The sequence below is a fragment of the Choloepus didactylus genome, chromosome 12, assembly GCF_015220235.1.
Source record: "Choloepus didactylus isolate mChoDid1 chromosome 12, mChoDid1.pri, whole genome shotgun sequence".
Taxonomy (NCBI): domain Eukaryota; kingdom Metazoa; phylum Chordata; class Mammalia; order Pilosa; family Megalonychidae; genus Choloepus; species Choloepus didactylus.
Window position 1 is genome coordinate 22,685,995 of NC_051318.1, and position 27,282 is coordinate 22,713,276.

Sequence of the window (27,282 nt, forward strand, 5' to 3'; positions counted from 1 at the left end):
GACATCAAGGGCAGGAGGCCCGGCAGCAGGAGTGCGAGGTAGACTCTAAGATGCCTGTGCACCCGAAGGACTAAACGTCCCCTTCCCCTGGGGGCGAGGCCTGGGAGCCTTCCCTGCCCTGATCGCAGGGGCCCTGCCGGGGGCCGGGCTGACTGCAGCATCCGTGGGTGCTTGACTCCCAGGCAGCCGTCCTTAAGTTAGTCGGCGGAGCTTTGAGTTGGGTGGTGACTGGACAAAGCAGTCAGCCCTCCTCTCTGGGTGCTCACAAGAGATGTAGGAAGGGCGAGGAGGAGCTAGGAGGCAAAGGAGCATAGCGCAAGCAGGAGCCAGGGAGGGGAGGAGCAATGGCGAGTTGGCTGGGCAAGGGCAGCAGGCATGGTGCAAGCCACGGTAAGCGAGTGGCCGGGTCGCTACTGGGGCAGAGGCCTGGAGTTGGGCAGGAACTGGGGCCCGGGCTGGGAGTGGACACCATAACCAGGACCTCACCGGGCGCTGCCTAAGGTTCCGCCTCCACAGAGCCGGTCCTGCTGGTTTCCTCTCCTCCTTATTCCCAGGCACACCTTTCCAGAGAGCCCCCATCCCCAGATTAAACTTGAATAACACACCAGATTAGGGGCCTTTCAACAAAAACACCTGTCTGCATCTGAGAGCGCCTACGCATTTGACCCCATGGCAACCCAGGAGTTAGCAGGGTTCCCTGCACCTGCCCACCCCGTCACCTTCCTGGAGTTCTTCCGTGGCTGCCTCTTCTTCAGCCTTTGGCTGCGTGCCTGCTCTCTGCTTCCACAGCGCCCTGTGCTCCTTTGTCATAGAAGTTACCACAATGGGATTTAGGTAAGAGTCAGTGGGATGCCGGATTTAGGAACTCGGGCTCTGGAGCCAGACTGCCTACATGCGAATCCTGGTTCCACCGTTTGAAACTCACAGACCTTAGACAAGTCACTTACGCTCCCCTGCCTCGGTTTCCCCATCTCTATAATGGGGTCCCTAATAATGTCACCTGTGGTCTAGGCATGAGGATTAAACAAGTTGACACATGTAACGTGCTTACAACAGGGCCTGGCACCAGACTTGGGTGTGTGTTTGAAGTTACTATTTTCACCCTCTGTCTTCTGGATTGTAAACTCCCTTTGCCTTTCACGGCTTCTCTCTGGTGCTTAGCTTCATGTGTGTGACAGGTAAAAACACATAAAATAAATGTTTGAAGGAATTAATGAATCCTCCCCTGATAGACCACTGTGGTGAGAGTGGGGAATGTGAAGACACTGGTAAGTGTGGTGGACTCACAGCCCCTCTAGGCAGACAGCCCGCCCTCCTCATGCTGCCTTCCCGGTGGCACAGACATCATCACTTCTGGAAAGCATCGCAAACAACTTCTTGATATTTCCCAACCTCTCCATCCTATTCAAATTCAACTAAAAACATCTTTTCTCCTTTATTCACTCTTGTCGTTCTTTTCTTTTCCTCTCAATTTTATTCTTGTTTACCAGTGATTTGACTTCTGAAAACATTTAAACTTTTTTTCTTCTGCAAATGTGACAAAGAATCCACCTCATTGTACCATTAAGTTCTGACAGCCAGGCAAGGGCCACCTCAGCAACTTTAAAATGTTTGAGAGGTGAGTCGATCGAAGTTTGGAGTATGGAGTGTGCTCAATAGGTGAGGCTAATAAAAATTTCTGAAATAACTTCTGTTAGCCTTTGGCTGAAAACAGTGACTCTGTTTGTGGGGGTTAAGCAACAAGATCGATGCCTTCTTTCAGAAAGCAAGTAGCCCTTATCTGTCGTTTTGAATGCCTGGCAGATGTTGCAGTTCCAAGGACAAGAGCCACGGGGGTTTGCTTGACCTCGAGGTCCTAATGAGCTACTTGTCTTTAAAATGCTGAAGCTTGTATTAAAAGTCAGAGTTCTAGCTCTTTGCTGTGTATGGTCAGATCAGGATGTTAAAACTCAGATGGCTTTACTAAGCTTGCAGCTTTTCAGTGCCGCAGTTAGAAAACTGTAGATGGCCTTCTTGCTTTATCAAAAGGGTTATTTATTTATTTGTCGTAGGAAGCCTGTGTGTTTTCCAGTGAGAGAATAAAGAGCTGCCTTATTGAACACATGCTCTATTAGCTAGTAATTTGAATGTATTACAGAGCAAGGCTGTGTCCTTTGGAACAGTAGTTTCCAGCCCCATCAAAAAGCAATGCCACCATTTTTATAACACATATTTTGTAACTTTGCTTTTACTAGAAATGAAAGTCATAGTTAATATGATTTAACCTACATACCTGAAAAAAAATATGGTGCCTTTAATATAGGAAATTAATAAAAATAAACTATAATGATAGGAAATTAAGGCATAACAAATTAGCATATATTTCAATATGCAAATACCCAAGCATGACTATGCAAATAAGCAAAATAAAGTAGACAAATACTTGAATGTCCCTTGAATCAGTTCAGGTTTAGGAGAAGTCAAACCATATTCAAGTGACTATTGTTAACGCTTTGTATTTGATATTTTGAAATATAAGCTAAATAAGCATATTTGTATTTATGTACACGCATATTTAGGGAAAGGATCCCTGTGAATGCAACAGCTACAAATGCAGACTGGTTCACAGATGTATATAATTCATGACAATAGAACACACTAGCAGTGGCGGGATTTTTGTATCTATGGCATGATTTTCCAAAATGATGAACAAATCTTGGTAAAGCTCTGAATAAAATAAAGTAACGTCTTTCCTTGATTTAGGGAGTAGTTCCTTTAGTGGACAGCTCAGTGTATCCTAATGCCATGCAACAAATAGCTTGTTTACGGAAAAAAATCATAGTTGACTTTGATACATACAAACCGGTTTTTCACTTACGGGACTGTTCTGAAGGAAAGCAGTGCAGGCGGAGTGACCCTTCCTTATTGCCTGAGGCCATCTGTCTGTTCCAGGCCCCCTGCCCACCCAGCACTGTAGACGTCCCATTTGTGGGGAAAGGCATCACCACCCACTTCTTGAGCAAGAGTCAGTGACTTTATGTTGTATGTGATTCAGCAAGAGCTTCCAGTCCCTTGCATTTCCCAAAATATTCCTCAACGTTTTGTGCAAGTATAGACAGCTTTGAAAACTATACCCTGAGCTTTGAGAAACTCAAAATGCTTCGTGGATGTGAAGGTGCACTGCTTTTGAAGGATATTGGGAAAAACCTGTTTTTCCAGCTCTCCCAGTTGTTGCCTGAGAATTCAGCGGTCATTGGCTCCAATACAAAACAAGTATCCTCATCAGAAGGCAGTTGACACAATGGTTAAAACTGGTTGCTGTGTGGCCAGATTCCCTTCTTTCAAATACCTGCTCAAGCACTCGGTGGCTGTGCAAGCTTGGACGTGGTCTGTTACCCACTCTGTGCCTCGGTTATCTAGACAATCATAGTGATACTTACTTCACAGGGAAGTTGGGATTAAAGGAGGGAGTCCAGACAAAGTGCTTAAAGATTATTTCTTTTTCCCCAACTGTTGACATTTGTCTAACATAGAAATCATCTCTGGCCTTTTAGCAAAAGTGCCTGTTTCATTTCAATTGAACAGGGAGTTCACCAGATCTCTTCAACCTGGTAGATATTTATACCCTCCGAAACAGAGCTTTTATTAAGTTACATACCAAGCTGCAAATAATTTCTATCTTTTGTTAAAACTGAAACTTCTGAGAATAGAGAAAAGTACAGTTAACAGTCTAATGAACTTAAAACTTTCTTTCCAGACACAGCTGAGGTTTTAATTTTATCAACAGACATGAACTTGGAAAAGTACTCAGTGTGTTTTCCACAAAAGTGATTGTGGTAGCTTGTCTCTAAGATGGTTGACGTTAATTCTTTCCCTCCCTGTAAGCACAAAGTGGATCCATTCTTCCACCCTCTTGAATCTGGGCTAGCCTGGAACTTCTTTGACCAACAGAGTACAGTAGAAGTGACGTCACTTAACTCCTGAGCTTAGGTGCTGAGAAACTGGCAGCGTTCGCCTGGCCTTTTCAGGTGTTCACACCAAGACCATACAGGCCCGAGCTGGCCATGTGGAGGGGTTGCAAGGAGGGAGAGGGAAGGGGAAGGCCTCCAGCTGTGGTCTCTGAGAGATGACAGCACTTTGTCATTTCAATACACTGTTTGGGGTGGTTTGTTATGCAGCACTAGATACCTGAGTGTAAGGGCTACCAGGTTCCCGATGATGGCCCGGCATAAATACTATGGCCCATGTGAGGAAATGCATCATCTGTAGAGGTTCATCTGCCTGGGGGTGAGAAGCCTTGAAAGCCTCGCAGGCTTCTCTGCAGCAAGCAGTCTGGGTGCCCCCGGGTAGCTAACCAGGGGTCTTTAGGCAGAAAGCCAAGCAAGTCCCATTAGGTAAAGATTGTAGGGTTCCTGAGCCTATAGGAGTGGGTGATGAGGATCAAGGGCAAGTGCGAAGATTTTACTTACTTGAATTCATGTGATTCTACCTCTGGTCTCTACTCACATGAGTCATGAGGAGAAGATGTGTGCCCTTGTGTACACAGAATCAGAACTGGAACAAAAGTTAGTAAGATAACAACCCAAATCTTACTCATCTTCCAAGACCAGTCCAGGTGCCACTTCTTTTTATGAAGATTTTCTAGTTCTCTATAGCCAGAAACAACTATTCTATTCTTTATTCATTAAAAAATACATATCAGTGCATATATGCCAGTGAGGCAAATCTACCAGAGCCTTCAAAGTCTGGTCCTCCCACCTCTTACATCAAAATTGCCTGGAGTGCTTACTTAAAATGTATATTCCTGGCCTCCCCCAGACCTACTGAATTAGAATCTTTTGGGCTGGAGCCTGGGGCTCTGCATCAACATATTAGCTGCTTGAGGACTTCATGGGTGGGGAGTGGGGGGTGCAGCCTTTAAGGGCATTTTGTTTGTTATTCTCTTGTAACATTCAGAAATTTGCAAATACCCTCACTAGACTCCAAAAGCTCCCTGAGGGCAAGGACATATCCTTTTCCTCTTGGTATGGAGCACAACTCCCAGCAAAGCCCCTGGCTCTCAGAAGATAATCTTTATATGCTTCTGAGATCTGTCAGGTGTGAAGGGAGGCTCTAGTTCTCAGAGTCCCCTGAAACCTTCTTATAAATGAAAGTCACATTTATAACTCTATCCTCAAGCACAGTGGCCATTGCAGAAATGGGGGTTACAGATTTTGGTCACAACTACCTTAATTTTACTACCTAAGTGTCTTAGAATTCTGGAGTAACTGCAAGTCATTTTTGGTGATTTAGCTATGTGTAAACTTTTGTTTGACAGTTTGTTTAAAAAAATCGGGCCCATAATTTCCCACTTCCCAACACCAAAAGATAGCACGCTCTCAATGTTGATTGAGTACCTATTACATTGAAGGCCCTCTTTGAGGCACCTTTGAGGACACAATAGAGCAATGTTTCTAACTTTAATGTGCAAGCCAATCATGCAATTGTGTTAAAATTCAGATTCTATTTCAATAGGCCTATGTGGGGGCCCAAGACTCTGCATTTCTAACAAACTCTCAGGGAGTTCCATTGCTGCTCGTCCGCAGACTGTACTTTCAAGAGCAAGGCAATAGAAGTCATGGGCTCCACCCTCTTGAAGGTCATTTGGGAACACAAGACTTGAAAAGATACACATACAAAGGTAGTTCCCAGTATAAAACAGTCACACACGGGACTAACTGGCAGTACCTGTACTAGATGTTTCCTAGTGTGGGAGTCACAAACTGATGACTATTGGGAAGAGATGGGTAATAGCTGGCAGATGGGTTAAGTGGACTGAGTAGAAGATGATGGGGGGGGAAGGGGCTGTGTTACTCACAAAGCACATGGCCTATCTAAAGGGAATCGTAGATGTTCCCTTTATTCAAGAGCTTTAGCCAATTGCCCCGTGTTCTAGTTTGCTAATGCTGCCAGAATGCAAAACACCAGAAATGGATTGGCTTTTATAAAAGGCGATTTATTTGGTTACACAGTTACAGTCTTAAGGCCATAAAGTCCAAGGTAACGCATCAACAATCAGGTACCTTCACTGGAGGATGGTCAATGGCATCCAGAAAACTCTGTTAGCTGGGAAGGCACGTGGCTGGCATCTGCTCCAAAGTTCTGGTTTCAAAATGGCTTTCTCCCAGGATGTTCCTCCCTAGGCTGCAGTTCCTCAAAAATGCCACTCCTAGTTGCACTTGGGATATTTGTCCTCTCTCAGCTTCTCCGGAGCAAGGTTCTGCTTTCAACCACTGTCTTCAAACTGCAGTTCCTCTCTCAGCTTCTGGGCATTCTTCAGAGTGTCCCTCTTGGCTGTAGCAGCTTGCTCCTTCTGTCTGATCTTATATAGTGCTCCAGTAATTTAATTCAGACCCACCCTGAATGGGCGGGCCAACACCTCCATGGAAATTATCCAATCAGTGTCATCACCCACAGTTGGGTGGGGTGCATCTCCATGGAAACACTCAAAGAATTACAATCTAATTAACACTGATAGGTCTGCCTACACAAGATTACATCAAAGATAATGGTGTTTGGGGGGACATAATACATTCAAACTGGCACACCCCATATGAGGATGCAGACTCTGCATCATCAGAACACCTGATTTTTCAAGATATGAATCTGGATTTTGGGGGATGAAATTTTATCATTTTTTAAGAATTTGGCATGCCAAACAATACATGTCAATGGGCCCTACCAGGACTTTTACCCACCCGTGGTGGGCTGAGACTTGCAAAGTTTTGAGAGTCAGTGGTTATATTTGTATCTGGCTTCAAAATTACCGAATCCTACTAAAGACCACCAACGTGATGTGTGTGACAGGGCACTTCAGGTCAAGGAAAGCAGCAGAGGAGATGGGAGCCAAGGACAGTGAGCCCATAGGTGTCCAAAGCATCGTGGGCACGGGGTCTCAGATACAGGGTTGTGCCAGTTTGAATGTATTATGTCCCCCAAAATGCCATTATCTTTGATGCAATCTTGTGTGGGCAGACATATTGGTGTTGATTAGGTTGTAATTCTTTGAGTGTTTTCATGGAGATGCAACCCACCCAACTGTAGGTGACAACTCTGATAGGATAATTTCCATGGAGATGTGGCCCCACCCATTCAACATGGACCTTGATTAGTTTACTGGAGCACTATATAAGCTCAGACAGAAGGAACAAACTTGCTACAACCAAGAGGGACACTTTGAAGAACACACAGGAGCTGAGAGAGGAGCTGCAGTTTACAGAGACATTTTGGGGACAGCCTTTGAAAGCAGACTTTTTGCTCTGGAGAAGCTAAGAGAGGACAAACACCCCAAGAACAACTGAGAATGACATTTTGGAGAGAAGCCGCAGCCTAGAGAGGAACATTCTGGGAGAAAGCCATTTTGAAACCAGAACTCTGGAGCAGACACCAGCCACGTGCCTTCCAACTGAGAATGACATTTTGGAGAAAAGCAGTAGCCTAGAGAGGAACATCCTAGGAGAAAGCCATTTTGAAACCAGAACTCTGGAGCAGACACCAGCCACGTGCCTTCGCAGCTAACAGAAGTTTTTCGGACACCATTGGCCATCCTCCAGTGAAGGTACCTGATTGTTGATGCGTTACCTTGGACACTTTATGGCCTTAAGACTGTAACTTTGTAACCAAATAAACCCCCTTTTATAAAAGCCAATCCATTTCTGGTGTTTTGCATTTTGGCAGCATTAGCAAACCAGAACAAGGATCCTCTTTTCCCTGACATGTGAAAATATCCTATTTCTTTTGCTTCTGTTCACAAAGACAGCAGCTGAGCAAAGCTCAGGTTTTCCCCACAGTATGTCAGGGGAAATTTGAAGTAACTATTACTGTTAGAAAGTTGAAATGATGCCTATTAACTTAAAATTTTAGGGTCCAATTTGATAAAATAATGCATCCCAGTTCCACAAAAGTGATGGCAATTTGGTAGTTCAGGGTTTACTCTCTGTTTCCTACCTAAACGGCACTGACAGGTAAACAGACTGCTTTCCCAAATTAGATTTTTTAGGTAAATAACTCTAATTCTTTAATGCTTACTGTTCATAAGTTCCAGAACAGAAAATATTCTTCCATTTTTCTTCAAAGTTCTTGAAGATCATGAGACTAAAGGTACAATTGGAATATGTAAAATGTGATTATAATTGTTATTCATTTTTCTCATTAGTATAAATGCTATGGTTCAGCTCAATAGAAATGTTAAATGACTACCTTCTACTGCTAGAGAAAAATAATATTGAAGATCTGCTTACGTAAAATCTGAAGGCGGTTGAATGTGTGGTTAAATTATGTGCTGTGGGTCTACACAAAAAGAAATGGCTACAAAAATGTTAATGCTACAATAAAAAAAATAAACAACATGTTTCCCTTTAACATCTATCGTACAAGATAATTGTGTTCTGTAGGAGAGAAAATACACTTATATAGGGGAAATTTATTTTTTAAATTCTTAGTTTTGTAACATTAGGTACAAGCAACTGTACCTGTTATACAATAATTATACCCATTGGTACTGTTTTGCATTACTTCCCTTTGAACAAGAACTAAAGAATGCGTTTTTCTATGTCAACACATTTTAAATAATGACACATTACCTTTAATTTTCCCATTTGAATTTAAAGTTTTCTTTTGATCAACATTGATTTGGCAGTTATTTCTACATGCAACTTTTACTAAAATATACAGCAAATTATGAAACAGCTTCACAATCCCAGTTTAGCTGTCATCGATGTCATACCTCTGTCAGTAATGGCCGGAAAATGCATAGGGTCTGTCTTTGCACCTTATTTTTATTTATAAATTCCACTTCATTATTGCAACAAGACACCACAGGTAGTGCATTTGTATGGAATTCTTGCCTCCTTTTCTGGTTAAAGTCTCTGAGCCTTTAGCCGGAGAGCTCATAGTACCCCCTGATGTGTTAAATAATCGTCCAGAAATGCACGCCATGCTGGGTCTTATAGCTTCCATATATTTAGTGTAATCGTTTTAGGAAAAAAAGGACTATAATGAAGATTATATGCAGAAAATACTCAAAAAAGAATTTATTAAATAATGTAATTGCCTATAGGTTCATGAACTTTTGTTTTTAATATGCAGAAAATTTTAGGAAGTTATTTTATCTAGCTGCACATGTTCTCTTGGGAGATATTAAACACTAACTTTGAAAATAAATTTTGGTTTGTTTCAGGGTAGAGATCTGTGACTAACTTCTTAAAAGGGTTAAGCTGGTATGTTCTGCATTAAATTACCACTGTCATTCAATTCATTAGAAGAGTTTATGGAGTTACAATGTGTCTGTAATTTATAGCCTGCTTACTGACAAAGCTTAATGCTAACATATGCCTAATTTGCCAAGGTTATCTCAAGTTCCATTCATCTCCCCCACTAACAATATGCCTTTGATTCCATGCTTCATGGATGAGGTACATGTGGTTTCATATTTAGTGCTATCAATCACAGGTAATTGCCTCTAGCTCCCCGCCTCAGTGTTCAAAGTGATTTCTCTGCAGCCTCTGATGACTGACGAGAGGGGGCGGCTCAGCCAGTGGAGGGCGTCGTCTTCCAGCCTTCCCGGAGAGGGTAACTCCCATCCAGCTGAAAGCCCTGTGCAAGTCCATGGCTCTCTGTTCTGAACCTGGTGGTGTTGGACTCCTCTCTCTGGGGAAGTTTCCAGATGCGATTTGGGAGGCTGCAGTGACTTCCAGCGGGGATACAACTCACAGCATAGCCTGGGTTTCCTGACAATACCGCATCATTTCTGATGAGTGGGGGAAAACATTAATGAACTTGCTCAAACCCTGCCCTAATGCGCAGACTATCTGCAAACATTTTAAATGCATGGATATGAGAAAGGGGACTGAGGTGAACTCTCCTGTTGAAATTTCAGTATATGGGGCATTGCCCTTCAGTGTCCTTTCTGCTGAGTGCAGTGGGCTGTGCTGAGGACATTTAGTCTAAGTTCATTGCTGCACTGTCACCCTGAGAATGAGGCTCTCCTGGGGTTGTCTGATGTTCTCTGGAAGAGCAATCTTGCCAAAATTTTTTATCCACTTGTGAATTTCTTGATGAAAATTATCAATGGTTAAATATGGGAGCTGCATAATGAATATGGTTGTTTAGTTCTTGGTATGTGGAAAGAATACAAAATGTTATATTGTCAAAGCTAATATTCTAGAAAGAAATGTGTGAATGTAAGTTATAAAATATTAGGTGACTTTGGCTCTTCTCAGATATAATAGCTGGCTGTGTCTGCCGTGAATACACACATTTACTGTAGCAACTGAGGATCCCAAGTAGGGGATATAGGTTTGTGAATCTGTATTATCCACATGTAAAATTGTTAAGTTATCAAGTCAAACCTTTGCATGGTATGGGAAAGAGACAACAAACAGCAGCAAACAATTCTAGCAAGTTCCAAAATTGTGGAGACTGCAAGTTGATTTAATGAAAACATGGTTTTAAAAGTATTTTTACCTTTCATACAGGAGACCAGCAACAATACTCATGAAAGACGGGCTTACTGGGGGAAAAAAAGGCTCTCAAATCAAAGGAAGAAACCAGGCCACCGACGTGGGACCTGTGACTTCATTATCTTTGTGAGAATTCGCTGTGTATCTCGCCATCGAGACTCCAGGTAACCCTGACGTGGCACACTTTCCCTCCTCGTGGAGAAACTTTGCTCTCTTCCACAGTCCCCAGTTCTGTCGGTCAGGATTTTCTTCCTTTCTTTATTCTTGCATTAGATCCTTACGGATACTTTTAAAAACTGAAGCCTGGATTATCAGTTCCCAGGCTTGTGCTCACGACGTCACTAAGAGGACTCTCTCCAGAACACGAGAGGAACTTGAGAATCCCAGTAGAAGGAGGTATACGGAAACTCCTGGTTTGACATTTAAATGGGTGGTCCATGGTGATTGCTGAAGAACTAGTGTTAAATTTCCCCACAGGAGAGAAAAGCAGTCATTGCTGGTCTGATGCAAAAAAAAATCATAGTTCAGAGAAACGGAAACTGCAAAGACTTTTTAGATAAGTCTTTTTATTCAGAAGTTGGGAGAAATATTTTTAAGATATTTCTGTAACTATTGGTGCATAGGGCGGGAAGCAAAGAGGGTGCGTGTCATTTCGCTGTTTGGTGTCTCTGACGAGAGCCTTGTGGAATTGATGGTGTGAGACCTGGTTTGTGGGAATGAGCTGTTTCCATTCCGGTTTGTTACATGGTTAGTTAAGCAAGGTCATTGAATGCTTTTTAGAGCCTGTCAAGAGATACATTGTTGGTTCTTGAACAAATCCGTTTCTTATCTCTCAGGATACAGTAATGTAAGGATGGCTCACCTGCAGCAGCTTGCTTAGGGTAGAGCATTCTGGCAAACTTTTCTTTCAATATGCACTGGACATTTGTAGATTCTGATAACTCTTCACAGGAGCAGCTCATTACTGGAGAATTAAACTAGTAGGCATTTTTGTTTCTGGTCAGAATCCTAAGTATTTACTAGTTGTGATACCTGTTACTTTCTCCACCACGATGCTGAGAAATGGCATTTCATTTGCATGTCCACTTCTTTGGGAGAGCAGATGTAATGGTTTCCTAAGGCAGGGAAGCATACAAATCCTTGAGGAAACCCCTGAGCTTGTAATTGGAAGCAAGTAAAGAGAAGATGGATGCTTATCTTGTTCTACTTGATGCTTTGGAATTCCGAAGACCTAAAAAAATTGAAATAAAGAATGCCTGGCAGGAGGAACTTTATGGAAACAGAAATCCCATTCTTTCTGGATCTTAAACTAGGAAATTCTTAGTAAAATGTGTAAAGTAGAAATGCACTCAGCAGGTATGAAAACTACAGTATGACATATAGGAGAAATGAATCCTTTAAGAAGTCTGCTTCCACAAACCTAGGTACACATTCAGGGGTATGTTTTCAATAGCCTAGAAGATTCTCTCTCTTTATTCTTAATTTTTTTTGTTTGCCACCCCCACCCCCACCCTACCCCCGGATTTTGTAAACAACAGAGGATCCACCGGTGCTGGGAAAGACTAGCTGACATGCCACATGATGTTTGTAGTCACCATTATTGAACACATCTGAAGAGCCAGTTCCTTTACGTGTATTATTCCCAATTTTCACGATAATCCTGCAAAAGATTTTATAAATGAGACTGAGTTGCAGAGACATGAAGTAACCTGCCCAAGATTATATAGCTACACAGTGGTAGAGAGAGCCAACTTTCAGATTATCGTCCCACCCTCGGGCTCAAGTCTGCGGCACTGCACAACTCTAGGGGGCACTGTTCACCACGGCCCTTCACCAAATGTTCCTGCATACACACAGGGAATTGTTGGCAATGCCTGTTCATCAACTTGACCCTGTCTAGATTGGACTCCTTTTTCACTTTGAAGTTGAGAATGGGCAGAGAAGGGGATGACCTTCCTTTAAGACAAGAAGAGCTGAGGCTTTGGGGCCTTGAGCTTTGTGCATCTTGTGGGTCTGCGTGGCTGTGGACCTGGAATCCCTGACCCCACTGGCTCCCCTATGGGGGAATGTTCAGGGACTAGCAAGTGAGATGGAAGATGTGGCTGGTGAGTTCAAGGTCACCTTGTGGAAAGTCTCCAATGCTAAAAAGTTTGGAACTTTGCCTGTTGCCAGGGGGGAGTCATTGATTAGGGGAGACCCCCCAGTCAGTTCTGTGTCATAGCAAAATTGCTCCCAAATCCATTTTGTTAGCATGGATTGGCAGGGAGAGAGATTAGAAGGTGGGAGATCAGTTAGGAGGGACCAACATGAAGAAGTCAGGTTACAGAGGGCATTAAGTCTAGCTAGAGAGGAAACAGTAGTATGGGAAAGAAAATAGCTTTTAAAAATGGGAGCTATTATGAATATTAATTCTACGCAATTTTAGAAATTGACTCGACAAGGAGACAAAGGGAGATGGAATTAAATAAGGTTCTGGTTCTTCCAGTCTAGCTAACTGGAAGGACGGTGATGCCATTCGCAGAAATCAGAAGATCAGAGCGAAGTGGTGGATTCCCAGGGGAAGGTCATCAGTGTGGTCCGAGACAAATTGGTTTAAGTTGTCCATTGCTCGGTAGCATCTAAGGGGACTATTTTTTTAATTAAATTCAGTTTTATTGAAATATAGTCACATACCATACAATCATCCATGGTGTACAAGTGTACAATCAACTATTCATCACCCCAGTCTATTTTTGAACATTTTCCTTGCATCAGAAAGAATCAGAATCAGAATAAAAAATAAAAGTAAAAAAGAACACCCAAATCATCCCCCCCCCATCCCACCCTATTTTTCATTTAGTTTTGGCCCTAGGGGGACTATTTTTGAGAAGCCAATTTGTCATGTGTGCTCTATGATTGTTGACTGCGATGCCCATCTGGTGATCAGAGTGACACACATCACTGGTATAAATTTGTAGTTTGATTTTGTTTGAACATTTCCCTACAGAGATAGTTTTAACTTGGTACACACATGGCTACAGGAAGAATCTTTTCTCCTGTGAGTTAGAGAGATGGGTAGCTTATTTCACTTCTTCTAGAGGTCTGGATCCATGGACAATTAGTCTTTCCTGCCCCAACTTTATTTTCAGGTTCTCTCGTGCTCTTCCTCTTGTCAGAGCCTCTGAGCCTCCACTCTGTCCCATGTTGGTCCAACACATAGCTGGTGGCAGGAGGCAGGACACTGAATGTTAATAGGGGACATCTGAGTTGGAACATGGCAAATGCCCAGCCCCTGCTCCCTCCGCGCCATTCTCCTCATCACCATGTCAGGATCAAGGATTGGTGACATGTGCCTCACCTTCTAGATTTGAGTTTCCTGGGTCAGTTCTCCTGCCTGGGAGGGGTGAGCCTGGCGGAAGATGATGCATGAGTTCGGGCCTTTTGTTCTAGGAAGGAAAGCTCAGTGGTTGATAATCAAGTCACAGTGCTTCCGTTAAAAAAAAAAAAGGAGGGCGAGGGTAAGGAGGAGTCTTCATTAACATCAAATATGAAAAAAAATTTTAATAAAGTATTTTTTAATTTTGCAAAGATAGGTAAAAGACTAAAGAAATGTCCTCACCAATGTATACAAAGAAGTGGTTTAGAGAGACTATAGAACTGAAAGACCAGAGGCTTCCTTTCAGTTTCAGTTTGGCCATTCAACACCTGTGTGATTCCAGACAGAGGTGGCTCCCCTGACCAGGAGCTCCCGTTTGTCTGACTGGGGAGGTGAGATCAAATCACCTCTAGGCTTCTTTACAGCCAAAAAGAGTTTGATTCCTGAACCTTTGAAAATGCAGTGCTATGAAACAATACAATGGTGCGGTCACCAGCTCCAGTCCCACGTGCCCTCCCCAGCACTGAGTCCTTGCTCAAATCCGTTTTATGCAGGGAGTGCGTGGATGGCACAAGCCCCTCATCACGTTTCCTTTCCCATGTGAGTCCTGCTGCCGCCAGACAGTTGAGCTTTGAAAATGATACTGATAGGAGGGTCAGCTTTTAATTTGAGGGATTTATCATCACTTCATCAGCAAAATAAAGGTGTGTTGAGTGTTGCTTTGGTTCCCCTTTGTTTCAAATCCCCTGGAGGTCACGTCACAGCCCACATCCAGTTACTATGCCTAATGACCACCAGTGATTGGCAAGTCGGTTCCCTGGCCGCCACCAAACTCTCTGTGAATTTAACTCTCCTCTCAGGGCCTCCTAACTCATCAGCACGTGTGGGATCATCAGCTTGTCTGGGGTACAAGAGTCAACATAACTGAGCATCCTCATTTTCCTCAGTTTAGAAAAGGGCACTTATTGTACTTCTTGTCCTAGCAAAGAACCTGACCATTCTCAAAAGGCAAAACATAAAGTTAAAAGTAACCATTGTTCCAAAATATTAATTTTCTGATGGCCATGAATTGATGCTCACTCTCCAACTCTATCAGTGTCCTGTGTATGTTTTATGTGATGCATTCTACCTCCATTAAAACATTTGCCCATGATTAACTGAAGCTATTTTATAATTGTAATTATAATTTCACATGCTTGGAGAGGGTTCTGTCAGCACCCTTCTAACTTGGCAAAGACCTTCCCTTGCAATGCCAGTGTAAAGTGAACAAAAGTTGGCATGTATTATAACTGTTCCCTTGCTGACAAATGCTGTGTCTCGCCACATGGCATGACTGCGGCACAGCGTGGTTGAATTGGGGCTGTGAAGCAAGTGTGACTCTGTGCATTCAGCATCATATGTAAGAGAGGAGGGAAGGTGGGGAATGTTGGTTAAAAAGTAAGGCTATTCATTGCAAGACCAAATTTCCCCCATCTCATCATTTCCTTCACAAATCGCACTAAAAAGTCCCTCCCTGTGGAAGGCAAAGATACGAACCACCCAACTCCTGAACATACTCAGGTCTAGAAGTAAAAGTTGCTTGTGAATATTTAGTTCTAGCATTTTTTTCTAAATTTTCCCTTTCTGAAGAGAGTCTATGATCTCGATATTGATTTATTCATAAAGTCCCACAAATATATGCAGTTGTTCTGAATCAGGAAAGACAAAAAAAAAAAAGTCCAATGGCACAGATGATGGCAGAATTGTTTTAAATGAGAAAATATATAGGTAAGAGACATGGTGAAGGGCCATGAGCTGCAATATCTCTTGGAAAGTATAGACTCTGAGTTAGAAGTGGTTGAAAAAGATGTAACATTCCACCTGCCCCACATCTGCATTTGATAGCTAGAATCACAAAGGAAGAGAAGATAAGATTTCTTGTCAGGAAGGAAAAGTCAATTCTAACAAACAAAAAAATCTGCATCTCCCACAGAAACAAAATGCCTCCAGGAGGTGGGGCAGATTGTAGAATTTAAATTTACTTAAATTGGATGGTGTATTTTCGTAGTAGGATTACGGTGGCCTCTTCAAAGAGAAGACTTAAAGGTAATGTGATTTATCCTGGAGAGTTTTATGTCTATGAGCTGGTGAATTTGGTTTAAAGATAAATTCCTTTGCTATGTGAACAGGGTATATAACACGTTTGTGTGGGGAGGCATTTTTGTGTGACTTTAGTAAGGAAGAGAGGCTACCAAGAGTAAGGAAGTTGTCAAGACTGTACTCGGCAAGGCATGGAAAGTACATGATGGAACAGGGCACCTGTTCACCCCTCCATATTACTAAGTGCCTGTGGCTGAAGAGTCTCCCCTGCTCTAGTTTTGTGTCTTTTGCAGTGATTGACAGCTGCCTGTGGACATGATTTTTTACTCTTCTGTTCAAAAAACATTCATTCACATACTTATGTTCCCAGTACTGGGCTAGACCCTGGAGATGGGGAGACAAAAGACACAATGCCTGTGTCTTAAGGAGCTTACACCCTCTGGCGAGCAGCATGCACGTAAGTGGACCCTTACAATGTCCCTTGGATGGACCCGAGCTCACAGTGTTCTGATGGCAGAAATGAGGCCACCCACCCTGCCCAGCCAGGGGTAGGGCAGAGAGAGAGATTGAGCGTGCATCAGGGATGGCTTTCTAGAAAGAATCTGCCAGATAAGGAAGAATGGTATATGTACCGAAGGGGGGCTGCTCCCAAGTGGTGACAGCTGTATTGGGGTCAGGGTGGGGGGAGAAGTGGCTGGAGGCATGGCTGGGGAGGAAGCAATGCTGAGCCGTGTGGCCTTGTCCTGGTCCTTGCTTTGCAAACTTGTGTGCTGAAATTGCCGAGTGGACGTGCAGAATTCTACTGTCCCTTCTCCCTTCCTCTCTCCCTTTCCTGCTCCATCACTTCCTTTCTTTTTAAGAATGACTTTATGAATCTTTGATAGTGCCACTCCTCTAGTAATATAAGCAATATCTTTGGGGGGAATCAAGCGGCTTTTGGATTAATCTGTGGGCTCCTAGCGTGACTTCACAGCCCTGGGCGGGGTTTTCGCAGGCACAGTGCAGGAAGGGGGCTGACTCACGAGAATCGCTGTCAAATCGCACTGTATTTATTTACGACCATCTTGAAAATCCTGCAGGGAGGGAGCATTCTCAGTGGCTTCATTCTGTGCTAGGGAGAAGAAATATGTATGGTGAACCCAGAATCCAGGGCAGGGTTGGGTCTGAACAAGGAGGATGGAAGCCCAGCTGCCTGCCCCCTCCCCAAACCTGATTTTAGGCCACTTGCAGCACTCTTCATGATATTGATACCGAACAGTACCTTGGTTCTAATTAAGAACTGAACATTTTTAGTAATACTTATTTCTCATTGCATAATGGCTCAAAGAATTTTAGCATTTGGGAGCTGTAAGGTACCTTAGTTTAGCCTCAACAGAAGAAATTAACAGGAAATGAAGTTCAGAGGGTTGTGTCACTTGCCCAAGATGTCAGTATCTCCCTGGAAACACAAAACCCTCAGTTAGTCCTTGGTGGCCGACGGCAGGCACAGACTGGCCACCACCCCCCATGCTGTCTCCCGACAGGCATCGCTAGTAGATCACCGAGCCCGACAGTCCTCAACACCATGCTCCAGGCAGCCGGGAAAACTGATTGGAGCTGGCTGGAGAGACACGCTGTTTGTCGTCTGGTGCTGCACTGTGCTGCCAGCTGGGCCTGAGAAATGGATAACTGAGTCTTGAGAATTCTTGTGCCCAGCCCCTGAGATGGCATTTCTGCCCTTTGGGGTCTCATATACGTAGTGCTCATTCTCAGCGGTGAGTTTCTCAGGTAGAGTGAGGAGAGAAGACATCGTGTGTACAGCAGAACAATGACCTGGAAAGTCAACCTTCTGTTGAGGCTCGAGCTCAGCACTGGGGTCAGCATGTCCTTGCTCTTTCTCTGGCACAATTTGATTTTCCAAAGGCAGCGTTTCCCCATTGCTCTTGTCACCACGTGTCTACATCAAGTTACAACTTCTCTGTGACACCCTTCAGTGAGTGAAAGCCCACCAGAGATTATTTCCACCCACCAATCTTGGCTCCTCCCAAGGATTCTGAGATTGCTGGTCTGATTTTCTTTCTTGTGCTGTTTTGTCTTCTTTTTTTTTCCCCCTTCCTTCCCCATTCCCGTCTCCAATAGATGCTTTTGGTAGAGCCACTTTTAAAAACTTAAGCTGTTTGTACACTGTGGATGATTGTATAGTATGTGAATATATCTCAATAAAACTGAATAATAAAAAAAAAAAACACTTCAGCTGTAGTACTAAAACCATCTTCCTCTCTTCAAGGAGAGAAAGGTGAAAGAATATTTTTTCTTGATTTTTGGACAATGGAGCATAAATTCTCTCTGCAATTAATGGTAAAAATATGGGCCATGGATAAAAGTTCCATACCAGCTAACAAGAATTGATCTACTGTTTGCCAGCTTGGCTGTGGTGTCCTTCTCAAGGCTGTGGACTAGCATGTTTGAGAATCAGAACTACAATTTCTTCCATAATGGTCTTGGTGGTACTTCACTTTGTCCTCTGGATGTGAGGGAGAACTCATTACAGACCTTTAGAATATATCACCTTTACCCTGCTCTTCTGGACCAATTTGATGGAAAAGTTCTCATTCTTTTAAAAACAAAATTTAGACAAGATTTTAAAGGGACACAGACTCATCTGGAAAATACCATCAGTAGGAAGAAGAGAGAAAAAATGCACTGTTTTCATCCCTCAAAGATTAACACTGAAATATTTTGGCATGTTTTCTTCTGGTCCTTTTTCCATGTATGTTTTATACATATTTGTCTCTGTATTGTTTATTTTGTGCCTGATTTTTTTTTACTACTTAGCATTGTAGAATGAACATTTTCTCATGTGTGCCTAGCACAGTGCCTGGTACGCAAGAGGTAGCTTGCTAAATTAACATATGTTGAATGAATTATTAAATGTAATTATAAATTCTCTGAATATATAGTTTTAAATGACTGCATCATATTTCATACAGGCACCGTTGCCACCTCTTGTCATGCTCCACACCAGGCTATGAGGCCTGTGCTGAACACATCCCTCCCTGCAGCCTGGGAAGGCCTCCTTGGGAACCACAGCTAGGAGCTGGTCACCTAGTGGTGTGATAGATGGGATGCTCTCATCCAGCTGTTTCACTGTTTAGCTATTTGCTAAAGCTTCTCTGAAGAAAGGCTGCTGGCATCCTGTGTTCCTCGGTCACATGAGAAGGCACATGGCAACATCTGCTGGTCCTTCTCTCCTGGGTTCTGGTTTCACTGGCACACTTTCTCACCTCCTGTGGGTACTTCTTGCTTCTCTGAGTGTTTCCTCTCTTGAAGTTCTCTCTCCAATTATCTCTGCCTTTTATCCTCTCATAAAGGACTCTAGTAAATTATTAAGACCCACCTTGAATGGACTGGGTCACCTCTCAAGTGAATCAAAAGGTCCCACCCACAATAGGTCTGCATCCCCAGGGATGGATTAAGAGGACATGGCCTTTTCTGGCCATATCAACTCCAAACCAGCGCACCAGCCCAGCATGGGTGCTGGTCCCAGTTTAACCTGGAGGAGAAGGGACAGCATTGCATAATATTGCATATTGTCTTAGGCAATGGACACTCAGTGTCAATTTTAGTGGAATTATTGAATTTAAGATCATTTTGGGGTAAACGCAGAGCTTTGGTTTCCATTTTTCTTTCTTTGTGATAGAAAAATATACAGTCTGTCCCATAGCTTCCCACTCAAGCACTTATTTACCTGCACTGGTCACTAGTACAGCTAAAGAAAGACCAGAAGGAGAAGTCAGCATCTTGGAAGTCATGGAGAGTTACGTTCCATTGAAGCAGGCCCTATGAGAAGCCTGAGTTCTTGGGAAGACAATGAGATTCCCAAGCCAGAGAGAGAATGGTTGCCAGTTTGCTAAGGCTGTTAGAATCAGGGGAAAGCACTTACTCCATATCTAGGAAATTATCAGTGATGGGCTCTAAATCTTCTCAAGATGTGATCCTGTTAAAGCCAGCAAATATGTGTATGGCTCTGCTTTCTCATTACACCCACATCTTTCTCCCATCATAAGCTGCTTTTTTTCTGGACAAGTTCCCATAGTCTACCTCCTCTCAAGACACAGGCAGCCACTACCAGAAATTAGAGATGACACAGGATGGGAATCTTATTTTTCATGCCTGACCCTAACTAAGGAAGCTACTTTTAATGCTCATGCATTTACCAACCTTCACCTACTCTCAAAATGCCTCATATCACATAAAACAGAAGGCTATGGAGCAGCTTTGTAATAATATTAAAAATTATAGCTACAGCATCTAAGATGGTGGCATAAAGAGGAGTGGAAGCTAAGTAGTCCCCCTGGAACAACTGAAAAAAACCAGAAACAACTAGTAAATAATCTGGAATAACTGTTGGGGGACAAACGTGACCATCTACTCATCATACACCAACCTGAGTTGGGAGGAATGACTGAGATCACAGTATAAAATTCGTAAGTAAAAGCTGTGGATCCAAGTTGGGAGACTCCTCCCTGCCCCACAGCCCGAGCTGCGAAGCCTACTGGTGCCAGAGAGAAGCTTTCTCCCAGCAAGCAAATGTAGCTCAGCTGAGCTCCAACTGGAGTTTTAATTAGCAAGTGGCTTTTAAGCAGACAGAGGCTTTGGGTGATGACTGACCTTGGAGAGCTGGAGGGTTGCCGCAGACTAGCCCTGAAGGGGACTTTCTATTCCTTTCTCTGCTCAATGGAGAAAGCCTCAGCCATTTTCAGTTCCCAGTACTCTGACCCAGACAAGGGTGGAGATAGCACAGGCAGAGAGAGACCATTGAAGTGCTAATAACCTCCCCCTAAGGGGTCTATCTTCTCTAAGAGGAAAGGGGTAGAGCCCAGCTCTACTACCCACCTTCCATTCAGATCCAGACCCCAGAGCCTGGGGGAAAACAGCCATGGGCCACACCTCCTTACACCAGTCAAGAATTATAGGCTAACAGGTGCCACCTGCTGGGCAGAAAAGCACAGTGACCTGAGACATCACATGGTGTACCAATTTTCTAAGACACACCCTCAGGGAAACCAGATACTGAATAGTTCTTCCTTCTGGGACCTGAGCCTGTTCTGGTCTGGGAAAACCTGATTGGGGTAACCAAGGAAACCATGCCTAGACAACAGAAAACTACAACCTACAGTAAGAAAAATGAAGTTATAGCCCAGTCAAAGGAACAAACGTGCACTTCAACTGAGATACAGGAATTGAAACAACTAATAATAAGTCAATTCAAAAAGTTTAGGGAAGATATGGTGAAAGAGCTGAACCGTATAATGAAAACACTGGATGTATACAAGGCAGAAATTGAAAGTTCGAAAAAACAACTGGCAGAATCTATGGAAATGAAAGGCACAACACAAGAGATGAAAGACACAGTGGAAACATACAACAGCAGATCTCAAGAGGCAAAAGAAAACACTCAGGAACTGGAGAACAAGGCACCCAAAAGCCTACACACAAAAGAATAGATAGAGAAAAGAATGGAAAAATATGAGCAACATCTCTGGGAACTTAAGGACAGAATGAAAAGCAAGAATTTACATGTCATTGGTGTCCCAGAAAGAGAAGAGAATGGAAAAGGCGGCAGAAGCAATAGTAGAGTAAATAATCAATGAAAATTTCCCATCTCTTATGAAAGACATAAAATTATGGATCCAAGAAGCGCAGCATACCCCAAACAGAATAGATCTGAATAGGCCTACGCCAGGACACTTAATAATCAGGTTATCAAATGTCAAAGATAGAGAATCCTGAAAGCAGCAAGAGAAAAGTAATCTATCACATACAAAGGAAGCTTGATAAGACTGTGTGGATTTCTCAATAGAAACCATGGAGGCAAGAAGGAAGTGGGGTGATATATTTAAGATACTGGAAGAGAAAAAACACCAACCAGAATCCTATATCTGGCAAAACTATCCTCCAGATATGAGGGAGAGCTTAAAATATTCTCTGACAAACAGACAATGACAGAGTTTGTGAACAAGATACCTGCTCTACAGGAAACACTAAAAGAAGCTCTCCAGACGGAAAGGAAAAGACAGGAGTGAGAGGTTTGGAAAACAATTTTGGAAGATAGTAGCACAGCAATGTAAGTACACTGAACAAAGATGACTGTGAATATGGTTGAAAGAGGAAGGCTGGGACCATGTGGGAAACCAGAACAAAAGACGAAAGATAAAGACTGGGACTGTGTAACTTAGGAAAACCTAAGGTGTTCAACAATTGTAATAAAAGGTACAAATATGTTTTTACATGAGGTAGAACAAATGAATGTCAACATTGCAAGGTGTTAAAAATAGGGTGGGACTGGGGAGAAAATACAATCAATGCAAACTAGAGGCTATAATAGAAACATTGTTTTATGCTTCCTTTAATGTAACAAAGGCAATATACCAAAGCTAAATGCTTATGGGGAGTCGGGGTGGGGAATAGGGGAAGGATATGGGACTCCTGGCATTGGTGAAGTTGTTTGACTCTTTATTCTACTTTAGGTTAATGCTATCTTTCCTTTTGTTGCTTTCTAGCTATCGATTTTTGTGTTTTTGTTTGTTTGTTTTTCTCTCTTTTTTTTCTTTTGCCTCTCTGCCTTCTTTGACTCTTCCTCCATCTTTATGGAAGAAATAGAGACATCCTTATATAGAGAGTGGTGATGGTACTCAGTGCATAAATATGTGACTATGTGGGGAACCAACTATTGTTTACTTAGGGCGGAATGTATAGTGTGTGAACAAAACCATCTTAAAAGAAATAGGTCGATGAAGAAACCTTGAGGGCACTATATTGAGTGAAATAAGTCAGACACATAAAGGCAAATATTGCAGGGTCTCACTGATATGAACTAATTATAATATCTAAACTCATAGACATGAAATATAAGTTACCAGGATATAGAATGAGGCTAAAGAATGGGGAGCAGTTGCTTATTATGAGCAGAATGTTCAACCAGGGTGAACTTAAACATTTGGAAAGGGACAGAGGTGATGGTAGCATGTTGTGAGAGTAACTAATGGTGCTGAATGGTGTGTGAAGTTGGTGGAAAGGGTAAGCTCAGAGTCACGCATGTCACCAGAAGGAAAGTTGGAGGTTAAAAGATGGGAATGTATAAAACAGTGAATCTTGTGGCAAACAATGTCCATGATTAACTATACAAATATTAGAAATCTCTCTCACGAACTAGAAGAAATGTATGTCACTATAACTAGAAGTTAATAATAGAGGGCAAATAGGAAAAAATATATACCTGTTGCAAACTATATACTACCATTAGTAGTATTTTAAAATTCTTTCATCAACAGTAACAAATGTACTATACCCAAACTATGAATCAATAATGGAGAGGGGCGTGGTTAGGGGTATGGGAGGATCTGAGTTTCCTTTTTTTTTGTCTTTATGTCTTTTCTGGAGTAGTGAAAATGTTCTAAAAATTGAAAAAAAATTAATTGTGTTGATGAATGCACAGCCGTATGGTGGTGCTGTAGGCAACTGATTGTGCATTTGGGATCTTTGGATAGTTGTATGGTATCTGAACAATCTCAATAAAAAAATACTTAAAAAAAATTATAGCTACTATTTATTGAAGACTATTGGGTGGCTTACAGACATTAACTAGTTGTGATAGTTTTTCTCTGGCTGAAGTAAACAAATTACCGCAAACTTGTTGCTTAAACAATGGAAATTTATTCTGTTATACTTCCAGGGACCGAAGTCTGAAATCAAGGTGTCAGCAGGGCCACACTCCCTCCAAAAGCTCTAGGGAAACATCTTTTTTATGTCTTCCAGCTTCCAGTGGCTCTTGGCATTCCTTGGCTTACAGCTGTGCCACTCCAATCTCTGCTTCCATCTCTACAGGCCTTCTTTTCTCTGTGTTTTTTCCACTTCCATATCATATGGACACTTGTCATGGGATTTAAGGCCCACCCAGGTAATCCACAATGATCTCATCTTGAGATCCGTAACTTAATTACATCAATGAAGACCCTTTATCCAAATGAGGTCATAGTCATAGGTTTGGGGGGTTAGGACAGGGACACATCTTGTTTGGCAGGATCATCATTCAACCTACTGTACTAGTTTAATCTTCACAACCACAAAGCAAGGTTGGTGGTATTCTCATTTTGCAAAAGAGGAAAATGAGACTCAATGAAGTCAAGAAACATGCTCAATAGCAATAATTAGAAATTGGCAGGACTAGGATTTGAGCCCAGGCTTCAATGCCCATATTCTTGCCACCACATCATGCTGCTTTTTCTTTTCCTTTTGTTGCTCAGAGAATTTTTAAATGGTTTTCGAATTCAGAAAACTAAATAAAGTTTTAGTATTCACTCTTGAACAGCGGTTCTCAACTTGGATGCATAATGGAATAAAATTTAATATTAGATTTTAAAAAGACTGGTGTCTAGGTTTCTGAGCATCTCATTCAGTTGGTCCAGGACAGTCTGGGCATCAGGGACTTAAATAGCTCCCCAGGTGATTCTAACGTGCAGCAAAGGTTGGGAACTACTATTCTAGAAGTTACACAATATTTGTTAGCTAGTTGATTTCCCAGTATTGACCTGCTAATTTACTGTTGTTCTTTAAAATCATTAAACCTTTCTCAGATTACAAAACATGGAAGAACACATACCGACTTTAAGTAGTTCTTACTCCTGAGTAAGAGGAGAGGTGATGTGGAAACACTTTGAATTTGGAGCAGTACATAAGGTTTGGGTTTTGAATTCTTACTTAGTCACTTCCTGGCTGTGTGACTTTGAAAGTTGCTCAGTCTGTCTCAGTCTGTAAAATGGAGAAAGCAGTACTTTCCTTGAAGAGTTTCTGTGATGGCTTAGATGACATATGCTGAATGCTTGACGCACACACCCCTCCAAGCCTGTCAGGTGACTCACCCAGTGACTGCTCTGCTCTAGTTACTGCTTTCACCTGAAGGTTTTACAAGATCTTTCTGTAACTCATGAATTTATTTTATTTTTTTGTTTTGTTATTTTTAATTCGTTTTTCTGTAGATATTCATGTACCAGTTATTGATGGTGTACAATTAATTGTTCACAGTACCATTACATAGTTGTGCATTGATCACTACAGTCAAATTTTGAACATTTTCATTACCACACACAAAAAAGAATAAGAATAAAAGTTAAAAAAGAACACCCAAAACATCCCATACCCACCATCCCTCCCTATTATTCCTTTACTTTTTGTCCTTATTTTTATATTCATCTCTCCATGCACTGTATAAAAGGAGTGGGAACAAAGTTTTCACAACCAGTCGTTCACACAGTATAAGTTATATAGTTATACAATCATCTTCAAGAATGAAGGCTACTGGGTTGCAGTTTGACAGTTTCAGGTATTTCCTTCTAACTATTCCAATTCACCAAAAACTAAAAAGGGGTTATAAGAATAACCTCCAGAATGACCTCTCGACTCTGAGATCGCTCAGCCACTGAAACTGTATTTTGTTTCATTTCTCTTCCTCCTTTTGGTCCAAGAAGGCATTCTCAATCCCATGATGCCAGAGCTAGGCTCATCCCTGGGAGTCATGTCCCAGGTTTTACACCCTTGGGAGTCATGTCCCACATAGCGGGGAGGGCAGTGACTTTACCTGCAGAGTTGGCTTAGAGAGGGAGGCCATATCTGAGCAACAAAAGAGGTTCTCTGGGGGTGACTCTTAGGCACCATTTTAAGTAGGCTTAGCCTCTTCTTTGAAGTAACAAACTTCATAAGGGAGAGCTCCAAGATCGAGGGCTTGTCCTTCTAAATTGGTACTCCCCAGTGCTTGTGAGAATATCATTAATTCCCCAGGTGGGAAAATTTAATATTTCCACATTTTCCCCTATTTCCTCAAGGGAGCTTTGCAAATATATTTTTATTCTCTGCCCAGATTACTCTAGGATGTATTGAGGCCTTACACAAACCTGTTCAAACCAAACAGATTTCACTCCCTATTCAATGTTCCATGTAATTATGTTGTTTGAATAAACTAAACATACAAGTTAAATTATTTAGTGTTACAAAAAATATAGATTTTGCACCTAATAAACATCTCTTCCTTTGGGCTCACACAGAAGTTGAAGTTTAAAAACACCATCAATATCGTCCTTTACCCTTTAGTCTGATTTACCTTGGTCCTAACCAAGTCCATTTCGTTCATATCTCTAATTGAAGTCTGATCTCTTTTTTCAGCCTCCTTAACATTTGCTGTATGAGGCAATGCTAACATTAATGGCTGCTGGACTCTGGCTCTGAGTCTCAGGTGTCACACAGATACCCAAAGTTCCAGGTATTGACCAGGTTATACACAAAGAGCTCAGCATCTCAGAATTTAGAAATAACCATTACAACTCAGGAATAGATGTAACTGCTGTAAGAGATTACAATCTAGGAACCTTTATAATAAGCCTTCTCCTGATAACCTATGCATTCAGACTCAATCCTCAGAGTTTGCACATTATAGTTAGTCCATATTAGTGAGGCATTATAATATTTTTCTTTCCATTTTTGGTTTATTTCACTCAACATACTGTCCTCAATGTCCATTTGTCTCAGAACTTTACTCCTTCTTTTAGAAGCTCAATATTCCATTGCATGCATACACCATAGTTCACCATTCCATTCATCAGTCAGCGTACCCTTAGGCCTCTTCTATCCCCTGCAAATCATGAATACTGACACTGTAAACCCCACTGTGCAAATGTCCATTCGTGTCCCTATTTTCAGTTCTTCAAAGTATATATCCAGCAACCAAGTTGCAGGACCATATGACAATCCCACCACACTGCCCTCCAGATGGGCTGCACCATTCTACTTCCCCACCAGTGGTGATTAGGTATATCCCTTTCTCCTCTCCATTTTTCTCCAGCACTTATCCCTTTGTTTATTTTTAGATGGTTTTATTCACACATCATACATTCTATCCTAAGTAAACAATCAATGGTGCCCTGTATAATCACATAGTTATGCATTCACCAGCACTATCTATATAAGGATATTTCCGTTTCTTCTTCAAAAAGAAAGAAGGTGAAAAAACTAAAAATGAAAAAAAAAAAAGACAACTAAAAAGCAACAAAAGAAAAACTAAAATTAAAATAAAATACAATAAAGAGTCAGACAACAACACCAATGCCAAGAATCCTATACCCCTCCTGTATATCCCCTTCTTATAGACAATTAGCTTTGGTATATTGCCTTTGTTACAATTAATGGAAGCATATTACAATGTTATTGTTAACTGTAGACTCTAGTTTGCATTGATTACATTTTTCCCCAATACTACCCCATTTTTAATACCTTGCAAAGTTGACCTTTATTTGTTCTCCCTCTGGTAGAAACATATTTGTACATTTAGTCACAATCATT

At 42.0% G+C, this 27,282-nt stretch overlaps 1 long non-coding RNA gene across 1 annotated transcript in view; it reads left to right on the forward strand.

Moving 5' to 3' along the window:
• Nucleotides 1-27,282, forward strand: part of LOC119506674 — a 62,389-nt gene that overhangs the window by 15,520 nt on the left and 19,587 nt on the right. Inside the window, exon 2 of the long non-coding RNA XR_005211052.1 lies at nt 10,494-10,642. This is a non-coding gene — a long non-coding RNA (uncharacterized LOC119506674). The remainder of the gene's footprint in view (nt 1-10,493; nt 10,643-27,282) is intronic.